This window comes from Staurois parvus, unplaced genomic scaffold (assembly GCF_062004578.1).
Source record: "Staurois parvus isolate SC_StPar_1 unplaced genomic scaffold, SC_StPar_1.0 ptg000316l, whole genome shotgun sequence".
In the NCBI taxonomy this organism is placed as follows: Eukaryota; Metazoa; Chordata; class Amphibia; order Anura; family Ranidae; genus Staurois; species Staurois parvus.
In genome coordinates, this window is record NW_028318112.1 from 1940786 (window position 1) to 1952945 (window position 12160).

Genomic DNA, 12160 nt, shown 5'->3' on the forward strand with positions numbered 1-12160 from the left:
CTACATTTAGTAACAAGAGACACACAGGTATTCAAACGCCACACCAGCAGACAGTCCCATCAGGAGGGAGGGCTGCTGGAGACACACCCACCCACTAAGCTAATACACATGAACACATACATCCCATAATAGTTTGCTCTCAAGCCAGACAAGCAATAGAACAATGGGATGCAGCCACATAACATTAAACAATCAACAACCCCCACCCCACCTATCTCCAAAACATGTCTATACAGTCTGAGACAAAGCCCACACAATATTAGGACAGATCACCCTGTACCCCTAACAGGCACAGGGTGATTTACACATAAGAGGGATATGGGGAGCTGAGACAGGGGTCTCCCCACCTCTCCAAAGTAAGCTGGGTTCCATGAGCCCCCAACCCAAAGTGACTTCCATCACACACTAAATTTATAAGTACCTAGTGCAACTCACGAGAAAAAGAGCACCTGGCTGCCAGGGACTGCTTGAACTGCTGCAAAAGAATGTACCTGCTAGTGCTGACAGAAATCAGTCATGATCTTGCTAACCCTGCGTTTTGTGTGCAATGTATCAAGTGACAGTGATCTGCTGACACTGCACTTGCTGGGGAGAAGGGGGGGTTAAGCATAGGGGCTAAATGCAGGTGCCAGGGCTGATCCTTCTAATGTTGCGTTTTTGGGGACACTATACTATTGTGAATGCTGGTATAGCTCTGATCTGATCAAAGATATTGATCTGTACCGGCACTATACTAGCAATGGAGGTTTATTGCGTATATGAGCATGTTCCTGGCAATCAAAGGTTTAAATGTGTCGAATGCTGTAAAGGCAGGCAATCTGACGCTATCTGGGAGGAACTCTGACTGACGCTAATGTTATCTAAGTCACCCGTGACACTATCACAGTGATCAGTAAAAAAAATCTGTACACTGTAATAATGACAATGTTGACAGGGCAGTGAAAGGAGGGGGGGTGATCAGGGGATTAAATATAACCTAGCATTGCTTTTACTGTGTAAGTGTGCTGCTTTTACGCATGTGGATCTGCTTTCTTCTCTCTGGAACGGAATGTGCTCCAGGGAGAGAAGATTGCATCATTTCATGTGCCTGTGTAGTGTCAACAGCACAGACGGAGCTCTGATTCGGTACGGTTGATCAGCAGGTCCAGGCCAAACATCATTGACCTGAGTCTGATGTGTGATCGGTGCTGTTGGATTCTTTTATTCTTTGGTCTGGTTCTCCATACAATAGTGTGTTTTTTTTTTTCTTTGGAGATTTCTTGTCAGTGAAGCGCAACCCAGCAGTCCTGCTTAGTTCTGCTTTAATCACAGTGAACTGTTAGTTCCCAGTGGACTATTTTTATTTAAATCTTTTTGAATTTTTTTGTATGTATTAGGAAAATAATTTCAAAATAAAAATGTAAAATTATCTGTATCTATTTCTTTTTTTCCATATTTTTTCTGTATTTTGTTATTTGAAATTTGTTTAGGCAACAGGGAAAAATGAGTCCAAATACAGCAACTGCAACAGCAACACAAGCATGTACTCACGTAATCAGTGTAAAGATTGCTATTTTTACCTATTTTTTCTGTTTTCTCAAGAACATAAAGGACAAATTACACCTAAAAGTGAACCCCTTTTTTTCATTTTTTTTTTTTTTTGCAGTCCATTTACTGTTATGTCATATAACACAATGCAAAATCAAGATCATTTTTTAATCAGCTTTGACTCTTTTGTAGTTTTTATTTACTTTTTTGTGGTGCTATTTTCACATCCACTATCTAAAACACCTCAAATGACAGCAATCTACACCCAAAACAAACCACTCAGCTAGGACTGTAGGTGGTGACTTTCTATACAATTTGTGTGACAATAGGTCGCTTATAAATTCTCTACTCCACAAACACACAGTTAATTCTTTGTAATCCATGTCTATCTTCTATAACAGTTCACTTTGTTCACTACAGGCACAGTTCCTCATTATGCTTCAGAATACCTCTTTCACTTAAGTTGTGCAGCATTTCTGAGCTGGTACCGCAGAGCTTGCACTGGACACCACCAACTCAGTAACTTGCTACCTCACTCCCAGTGACATTGATTCATATGATTCACTTGAATACTAGAAAGCTCACTTGTACATACAGTATTCCATGCTTATTTTTCTCCTGAGGCCTCACTACATTCTCCATTACTGCCAGGCTAGGTCCCTAGGGTGCCTGATGCCATGATGATCCAAGTATGTTTAGACCTGGTCACTAGGAAGGGAACCTAAGCAGCAAGCTCCTCCACTATAGGGCCTTCTTCACCCTTGTCATGTCACCCACTTCCCAGCCGGATGCTTGCTTGTGCACACAACACTAGTACTTTAGTTACTGCATTAACAATGTGTAGCCTTTTCCGAATAGATTCACTACTACGTTAATCCTTTGTACTGCATCTTCACCAAGTCATCTCTGTCCCCTGGCAGGTTAGCAAGCCCTGTTTTCTTGATACTCCTTTAATGACTTCAGACCAGGCAAATTAAATACCAACATTTTTTGCTGAAGTGGTTCAGCATAACAGATGAGTAGTTTCAGAAATATCTACAATACACATTCCTGTACAAAATCTTGCAAAAGATCTTGTAAAAGTGCACTTTTGTCATGCCCCTGGTGCTCCTTTTAGACCCTTGAAGTAGTAATACCTTAAACTGGTGAGAAAGTATTTTAGTTCATTAGTCCATTTTAGCAGCACAAATCAATACCCTTGGAACCCCAACTTGGCTCCCGCAAGGGGTGGTTGTTCAGCAAAAAGCAGCACTTTGCATCTTCATGCTTTTTAAATTGGTGTAGTCTAGAACTGGACTTTTACCAAAACTTTAACAGCAGGCCCCCCAGTGATTTGTTTAATCCATTATTATACTCTTCATCCAGCAAAGAGCAGTAGTTCACAAAAAGTCCAGGAAAACCTGGCCAACAGAGTTAGCTCTTATCAGGACTCACCACCTCAGCTGGGCCAACACAACTAATTAGTACAAGTAACACAGCAGCTTTCACATAAAACCAAAGAGACAATTAACACAGGCAACACAGCAATATCTTATTAACCACTTTACCTCCAGAGGATTTACCCCCTGTGACAGTGTGGTGATCTGTCATGATGTTGAAAGGTTATTTCACCCAGGATTCTCAACATGGCAGGTTGAGGCGCTCCAGGGTAAGTGTTTGATACAGAGGAAAGTGGCTTTTCACTTTTTTCATTTGTTTGTAAGGTCCATTTTGGGACCTGGAGCCTGGAGATTTCAAAGCAATTTGGGAGGGATGAAATCTCCAATCCTGGGACCAGGTTTTGGGAATGGCCAGGATACTGATGGCTCAGGTGTGCATGGCTCTCTTCTAGAGTCAGGACCAGGGTTCTGGGCTCCACCCCGGGAGACAGGAGGGCTGACCTGGAATCAGTTGGCTGTGCAGGGCAGACTGGGGAGCAACCAAACCATCCTGTGGTGAGAACTAATCCTTGTGACCTTGGACTGTGTGAACACCCTGTGTCGGTGCAGCCGTAGGCTGTATTCAGACAGCTAGATAGGAAACCTGTGTTTGTAGTTAGTAGCCCAGTGTGGCAAGGCTTTATTTTCTGTTATTTGTTTTGCTGTTTTTGGATTTATGCACCCTGTGTTCACCAGACTTTGTAAATAAAGCACAGCCTTATTCACCAAGTACCTGCTGTCGTGCTGAGCCTCTTTCATGGTGTTCTGACCCATCCAGGGGGTCAAGCACAACCTGCTACTGAGCTAATCCCTCACACCCCCTTACTGACCAGGGAATTTTTTGCGATATAACGCGTTATTTTAACTGACAATTGCGCAGTCATGCAACACTGAACCCAAATAAAATATATGTTCTTTATTTTCCCCCACAAATGGAGCTTTCTTTAGGTGGTATTTGATTGCCTCTGCATTTTTATTTTTTGCACTGTAAACAAAGAGACTGATATTTTTTTTTGTAAAAAAACATTTTTGACTTTTTCCTATAAAACATTTCCAGTAAAAATTAAAAATCAAATTTTGACATAAATTTAGACCAAAATGTATTCTGCTACATGTCTTTGCTACAAAAAATCCCAATACATGTAAATGAATTGGTTTACATAAAAGTTATAGCATCTACAAATGGCAGTATATATACTGGAATGTATTTAACTTTTTTTTATACTAGTAATGGCGGAGATCAGGGACTTATAGCAGGACTGACACTGGGGGGAACTGACTAACTGTCACTGACATTACCAGTGACACTAATACAGTGATCAGTGCTAACAAAAAGCACTGACACTGTACCAGGGACGGACTAAACCTCTCCCCTGTCAGTGTTCCTCAGCGATCGCCAGGTGCCGGCAGGGAATCTCCGGCCGGGACCCAGTGATCGATAACTGTAGCCCCCAATGGCCCTGAAATGCAAAATCATGTATATATATATGTGATTTTGCACAGCCCTGCTGCCCTGTAGCAGTAGTTCTGCTATAGAGCAGTTGGGAAGCTGTTAAGTACCTGCTTACAGAAGGCCCAGACTGACCATCAAATTCATCTTCCATTGACTGTAAATTCAAATTCAGCTAATATTAAAATATATTTGCATAATATGGGGTGAACAAATGCCTGCATTTGCGTTTGTCGTTAGTAACAGAATACACTTTATTAAAAAGTAAAGGTCAAATTATTGCTGTCCATAATGGTCCATATGTAGTTCTGTTAGGCAGGGAAAGTCATAAAAAAGCTACTGCTTGACTCTCTTTTGCAAAAACCGAATGCTCTGCAAAATCAGTCATTGGTGCACTCTGTATTAAATCTTTATTTGTAATAAAAGTTTTATGTAGTTAATGGGACACAAAACAGGGTAAAAAGTTGCAAATTTGAAAAAATAGGATACAACTGACCTGAAACTATTATTTTTTTTCTCAGCAATTGTAGTTGGGCAAAGTAGCAAAGAACACAGGCATGTATGTGGGTGTTCCCAGGGCAAAAGTAACTAAAGGTTCCTGAAGTAGCATCAAAAACAAATCGGCATCACTTGAATGTTTTTAAAATAATACTAATAATTTTCCCGTTCAGTAAATACTGTTTTATGTTTTTTTTTTCTTGTAGATCTTTCCTCATAGCATGGAAGAGTCAGTTTCAAGTCCTCCTTCGCCTTCTATGGCCTGGCAATCCACAGCACAATCTCCCAGCTCTAGGATACAACCTATGGACACTTCTGATCATGGGGTTACTGATCAACATTCACATTTTTCCCAGGATGCTCCAGCTGCAGAGGATGGGGGCTCACAAAGTGACTTGGATGTGCCATACCCAGATCTGGCCCCAGTGGTTTTCTTCTGCCTCAAACAGACCACCACACTGCGATACTGGTGCATCAAAGTGGTTTGTAATCCATATCCTCTTTGAAAATTGGTTTCATCACATATATTATGGTGGGTTGCGTAGTTTTAACATGCATATTGATTCTTGTTTTACCAGATATTGCCAAGGTGTGAGGAATAAGGTAGTTTTGGGATGAAAAAATATTCTGTATGGAAACTTCAAAATTAAGATAATCTCATTCATATTTGCCTCCTAATGCATAGCTGTATGGTTTAATTTTAGTTCCATTAAGCTCAGAGTGTATAGTGATGCTGATTATACTGGGTCTATAAAGACTTCTTTTACAAACCTAAATGGTTAATAAAAGTAGTTACTGTTACTGTACCATGACCGTGGAAACGTTTTTTTTTTTCCAAGAAAAAAATTAGGGGAGGGGGGCTAAAAGGTTATACTGCTTTTTTGTGGTCAAGCAAAGATGGTGACTGGATTATAAAGCTGTCACAAATAATATTTCTTTGTAAAGTGTCAGTGGTAATCCTCATTTCTGTCTTGTTGTACAAGTAAATTAAATATATGCTTCTTGTTTTAGGATTTGTATGCCCCCAAAAATAAAACATTGATGGATTGATTGATTCAGCATTCTCTGTTGAATTGATCATCCCTATTTAGCATGGCCTTACATAGCCCTTACAAAGCTTTGCACATGATGTGCTCAACTGATTCCCAAAACTTGTTGAAAAATGTCTGTATACGGGGCTTTCAAACCTAGGTGGCCTCTAGATTGCCCTGTTTAAAGCCAAAGGAGTACTGAACATATCAGCCCCCCAAGGCCATTCAGGATTGGTAAAGAAAAGTGTGCACAGCAACTGACTGCAAAGAATAAGTTAATTGATGCATTAAAAAATTGTGGCTAACAATCACAGATTGCGGTAACATTCTGCAAAGAAAATAACTAAGCTAAGTATGTAGATGGATAGTATGTAAGAAATTTTGGCTAGTTCTAAAATATAACAAAGCAGCTAACACAAAATCCAGATACAGACTTATTCATACAACAGCGTAGAGCTCAAAAAGTGTAAAAATAAAGGCAAAAGATTACAATGCAAATTCAGCTATTACCTTGTAAAGCTAAATACATCAATATGTAGATATATCCATGTTACCAAAAGTGAAAATTGTTCAATATATCAACCATTCAAAATATGTGCATCATATTTATAAAACAAACATATAAATGTGATAAACTAAAGTCCATGAATGAAAGTCCCAACTCCATGTAAAACCAAACGGGTATAAAGTGAATATCAATAGCAATAAGGTTTGTCTGCACATGCAAAACATGTCACCCCACTCTGTGCTCCAAAAGGCTTACCAGATATGTTTGACCCTCATATTATTGAGTGATCAAAAAGAGCTCGATGTTAAAAGATAATGCTGACTCAAGCCTCCTCCACACCATCTGATGTGGCTCGAATATCATTCATCCACTCCGTGGTGAGCAATAACTTATTTCTGCAGACATCCAAAAGGCATGTATATACACAATAGAAGAACCTTCCATAGTGTAAAACCTGGACTGGAAAGGAGAGCAGCAGCCAGTACTTCATCCACATTGCAGGCCTGCCAGGCTGGCAGATTCACAACAAGAGTTCTGCACTCAAACTCTTCCCCCAAAGCTTTGCACATGCATATTGATTGGGGTGCTTGTTGTGAAAAAAGTACACTTTAAAGGCACATTACGCAAAGAGGGGTTGGAACATTTAAAATTATAGTATATACAAATGTAATATAAATGCTGCAGATGTACTAGAAACACCTAAATCACAATATACTGTACATGGTTTATGCCATTTCCCATTCCTTTCAGTGAACTAGCTTAATGGGCATTAAAAATGTTATGCTTCCAATTTTGTTTATTTTTGTTGCAAAAATGGACAAGTTTGAAAGGGCTTTTAGCTGGGGTAGGTTCCAGGTAAGCAGGTTACATTTATGTTTGCATAATGAAAGCATTATAATGGCAGTGATTTTGCTGTTTACTCTTTCATTGTTAAACTTGTGTACAATAACTATGTTTCTAGTTTGAATTAATCATGTATTTGGTTCCTTGACTCCTTTTTGTACCATTGGCTTTGGTTGATTATTACTGCCAATAGCAGGCAGACTCCCAGGACCCTTTTGTTGCTTGCTGAGGATGCCTGACAATGTGACACAGTGTGGCATGCATTCTTGGCTGTCATAATGCGTGTGTTTATAAATGACATGCTCGGCAAGGGAAAACACACTGGTATACTTTCTCAAACCTCTCTGACTTTGCAGAGACATTTCTGCAATGGTTTAGTCAATAAAATCAAGCCTCTCACTGTATTAAAGATCCTTTGATATCTATGAGTAGTTAGAAAAAGTTTGAGTTGAATATAGTATAAATGTGTTTTCTACACTGTAGCTATTTCACCTCTGGATGAAATGATGGAACTGCTTCTGTAGTAAAGTAGGGGGCTTGAGAATTTATGAGTAAACACATACAATTAAAACTTATTAAGCTAATTAGTAAAAAAAAAATAGGTGCACTTTTATTGCAAATCAGTCTGCTTTTTATTTTGTAAAGTATATTAACAGTATGTTTGTGTATTTCTGACACCTGCACATGTAATCAGAGATACTCAACTGAACTGAAACAATTTTGCAGATAGAAAGATGAAAGTTGGCCATACACGAATTGAAAGTCCCTGCTGAACCAACCAAATTTTGATCCATGTATGGGCTAGCTGGCTGTATACAAGTTGATCTATTGATAGACATGTGTACAACTAGCCTGTCGGGTTTTTCCTGAATGATCAGTGCCCCTGGATAGCCAAATACAATAGCTCAGTGATAAAGATAAATCATGTATGGCCTGCCTAAGGCAGCCCATAGATGAGTCAGTTTTTTCTTTCAACCAGTAGACTGAACAAAAAAACTTGACTTGCTTCCCCCATCCACACACTCAATGTAAATGGGGGAATTCCCCCCCCCCCCCCATCAGAATACACTGATCAGTGTGGCAGACTATAGCCTGTATCACTGAACGAGTGGGGAAAATCCGACAATGCAGTTGTACAAAAGTTGATTGATAGATTGACTTCTATACAATAACAGTGCCCATAAATAGTTCAAATTTGGCCACTCCCTGCTGAACCAGCCAAATGTTGATCTATGTATGGCCAGCTTTAGCATTATAGTGGAACATATTTTCACTCAAAACAATGGCACAGTTAAGAAGTGGTCAGGGGCAGGCATTATATAGTTGCATTTCTACTTTAGAGCAACATAGGGAGACACTTTTTAATCAAACTCCACTTATATACTGTAGTAAATCTCCTATAATTAAGCCAATTTACTAAAGTCATTTAAAATAAAGCATGCGTGTATTCACTTCAATAATCCAGTCGTCTGAAAAGAACACTATGGTTTATTTCACCTATACAAAACTGGGTAAGTAAATGTTCTCACAATTTATTGTGTGAAGAGTTTTAACTTCTTTTAGGGATGTTTCACACTGCCTTACTGCACTTTAGCTAAAATCGCAGCTAACATGGTTTTCTTGTGGATTACCTGCACTTTCTCCTAGACTTCTATAAGGTCCTGTGGTTTTTGTGCAGTTTCAGAAAGTTTGCTGGACATCATAGAAGTCCATGGGAAATTGCAGCTAACTTGTACAAAGCCAGGGGGTTAGCTGTGATTTTCCTAAAGCACAGTGAGACCACACCAGAGCAGTGTGAAGCTACCTTTAGTAAGTAAACCCAAAGCTGGCTCACTGCTCTGTCTTAATATTGCATTGCTGTGTAAAATTATTAAAAAAGGTTCCCAATTATGTTAATGTATCAGAAAACATGTCCTTTTACACCCTGGTAAAAACTAGCACAATAGTAACCTATAAAAACCTGGTACATTTACTTTTTTTATTGCACTTAACATAAAGGACTATTTATCCTATATGAAATTTTTGCTCCTATCTGTATGTGTCATGGTCAGAGGTCAGGTTCAGAGACCAGTAGCTATAGCAGCAGACCAACCAACAGGATAGGTAAGCAAGCAGGTCACCCTGGCAGATGATGCAGGCTCACCTGAAGTGCGGGGTCTAAGCACTAACCGGTATTCACCAGAGCTCCTGATGGTGGAGATGGATTTTCCTGCGTGTTAGTACCAGATCGAAATTCTCAGGATCACCCCACCAGGAAGTGAGAGCCAGGATCCAGTAACTGATATGGCAGGTAGGGATCTAGCAGAAGTGTAGCCAGTAAACAAGCCAAGGGTCAATAACAAATGGTAGCAGTTTGGGATGAGGCAGAATCGTAGTCAAAGAACAAATCAAAGGTCGGTAGCGAAGGTATGGACGGCAGCAGGAGAGACAAAAGTGAGATACTGGCTGGAGAAGTCACAATAATCGGGTACACAGGAAGTGCCATTGACATGACAAACATGACATTGACAAGTGACATGGCTTAAATCAGGAAGTTCATGGGAGGAGCAAGGAGTTCAAGGTTCAGCAGACAACAAGGCATTGGACAATCTTGCAATAGATCTGGCAGAGTGTTGTCCAGCATCCTAGGTAGCTCAGTGAGAAAAGTTACTGCCAGACACAGTAGAGGCCCCAGGTTCAAGGCCAGGCCCTGACAGTACTCCCTTCCTCCCAGGACGTCCTCTGGACATCTTAGGGCCAGGTTTGTGAGTAAACCTCTGGTGCAATTCTCTTGTTAATCTAGGGGCGTGAACATTCTCCTTAGGCTCGCAAGAATTTTCTTCTGGCCCACATCCTTCCCATTGAACCAGATATTGTAATTTGTTTCTAAAGATCCTAGAATCAAGAATTTTCTCCACCACAAATTCTTCTTCACCCTGCACCTCAACGGATGGAGGAGGTGGAAAAATTTTCCCAGAGAAAGGACTTTCATGAAACTGTTTGAGTAGCAATATGTGAAAAACAGGGTGTATCTTCATACTGTATGGATGTTTTAAACAAAAGGTGACCAGGTTGATTTGAGCAGAAATCTGAAAAGGACCCACAAACTTTTGACCCAACTTAGCAGATGCAACATAAACCTTCAAATTTTTTGTTGATAACCAAACTTTGTCGCCCACATGAATGGTAGGAAGTGATCTCTGGTGTCTGTCAGCAGCAGGGGCGGACTGACCATTTGGAAATTTGGGCACTGCCCGAGGGCCTGGGGTCAAGTAGGGGGCCCCATGAGATGCCCCTGGTACTTTTTTCATAGGCTTTTTTGAGCTTGGGCAAGGACACAGGGGCCCCATGATCCCCTATTGAGGGCCTGGGGTTAGTAGGGGGCTCCATGAGATGCCCCTGGTACCTTTTTTCATAGGCTTTTTTGAGTTTGGGCAAGGACACAGGGCCCCATGATCCCCTATTGCCCGGGGTCCCCATGAGTTGTCAGTCCGCCCCTGGTCAGCAGCCTTTTGTAACATTCCTGAGCTTCCCTCAAAGTCTAAATTAATTTCTCCTGAATCTCCTACAGTGTAGTTAGTCTGTTGGTAACAGCAGGAATTGGAGTTGTGATATGGAGATCAGAAATAAAAACTGGATGATAACCGGTGTTTAAGTAAAAGGGACTTTGAGAAGTGGAACTATGTTTAGAATTGTATGCAAACTCTGCCATGGGCAGATAGTCCACCCAGTCATCCTGAAGAGAAGTGACAAAGCTACTGCTCCATTGTTTGATTGGTTCTCTCAGTCTGACCATTAGACTGGGGATGAACAGCAGAGAACAGATTGATTGTAACACCTAATGCTGAGCAAAAGCTTTTCCAGAATTTATAAGTAAATTGTACTCTTCTGTCAGACACGACATCATCAGGGATTGATGGAACGGAGTGGCTGAAGCAACCCCAAAGGAGAGGCTCAGGGAGTCTTATTGCATGCACAGGTCAGGCATGAGGCCACATAGTGTTTGACATCTTTCTTGTAACCAGGCCACCAAAAGGAACGTGATAAAAGTTTTTCAGTCTCAGAAACCCCAAAATGCCCAGCAAGTGTGGAATCATGAACCAACCTGAGAGCTTCAAGCCGAGCAGATTCAGGTACGTAGAGATGATGTCCTTGCATCCAAAAGCCATTCTTATAAGCCAGATTAATGTCCTTAGGTGGATGATTGAGAAGTGGGTCATTCTCATACCCCTCTTTGAGAAGATTCAAGAATGCCTTAGAACTTGTGGCCCTAGAAAGTTCTTTTGAGGCAGGATTGTACATTCAGAGTTGTTTTCCTGAAGAGGCCCAGACAACATTCGTGATAAGGCATCAGCCTTACCATTTCTTTGCCCAGGTCGATAAGAGATAATAAAATTAAACCTGGAAAAGAACAGTGACCAACGTGCTTGTCTAGAAGACAATCTCTTAGCAGAACGGATGAATTCTAGAATTTTTATGATCAGTGAGGACAGTCACAGGATGCTTAGCCCCTTCCAACAGATGCCTCCATTTGGAAAAAGCTTCCTTAATTTCTAGCAACTCCTTATTCCCAATGTCATAATTCTTTTCAGCTGATGACATCAAGCAAGAAAAATATGCACAGGGATGAAGCTGCATTTTTTTTTCTCCTCATCGCTGAGAAAGGATAGCTCTCCCCAGGCAGAGTCTGAGGCATCTACTTCCACAATAAAAGGTAGCTGAGGATCTGGATGTACCAATATTGTTGTAGAACTGAAAAGAGTCTTTAGCTTACTAAAAGCAGTTTGTGCCTCAGTTGACCATGCAAAGGGCACTCCTTTCTTTGTCAGCTGTGTAATTGGTGCTATTACTTTAGAGAAGTTTCTTATGAATTTCCTATAAAAGTTGGCAAATCCAACAAATCATT

At 40.6% G+C, this 12160-nt stretch overlaps 1 long non-coding RNA gene across 1 annotated transcript in view; it reads left to right on the forward strand.

Annotated features, from left to right (window-relative positions):
- Window positions 1-5699, forward strand: part of LOC149457509 (uncharacterized) — a 406371-nt gene extending 400672 nt beyond the window's left edge. The window contains exon 2 of the long non-coding RNA XR_016313621.1: window positions 5100-5699. This is a non-coding gene — a long non-coding RNA (uncharacterized LOC149457509). The remainder of the gene's footprint in view (window positions 1-5099) is intronic.
- Window positions 5700-12160: the final 6461 nt, after the last annotated feature.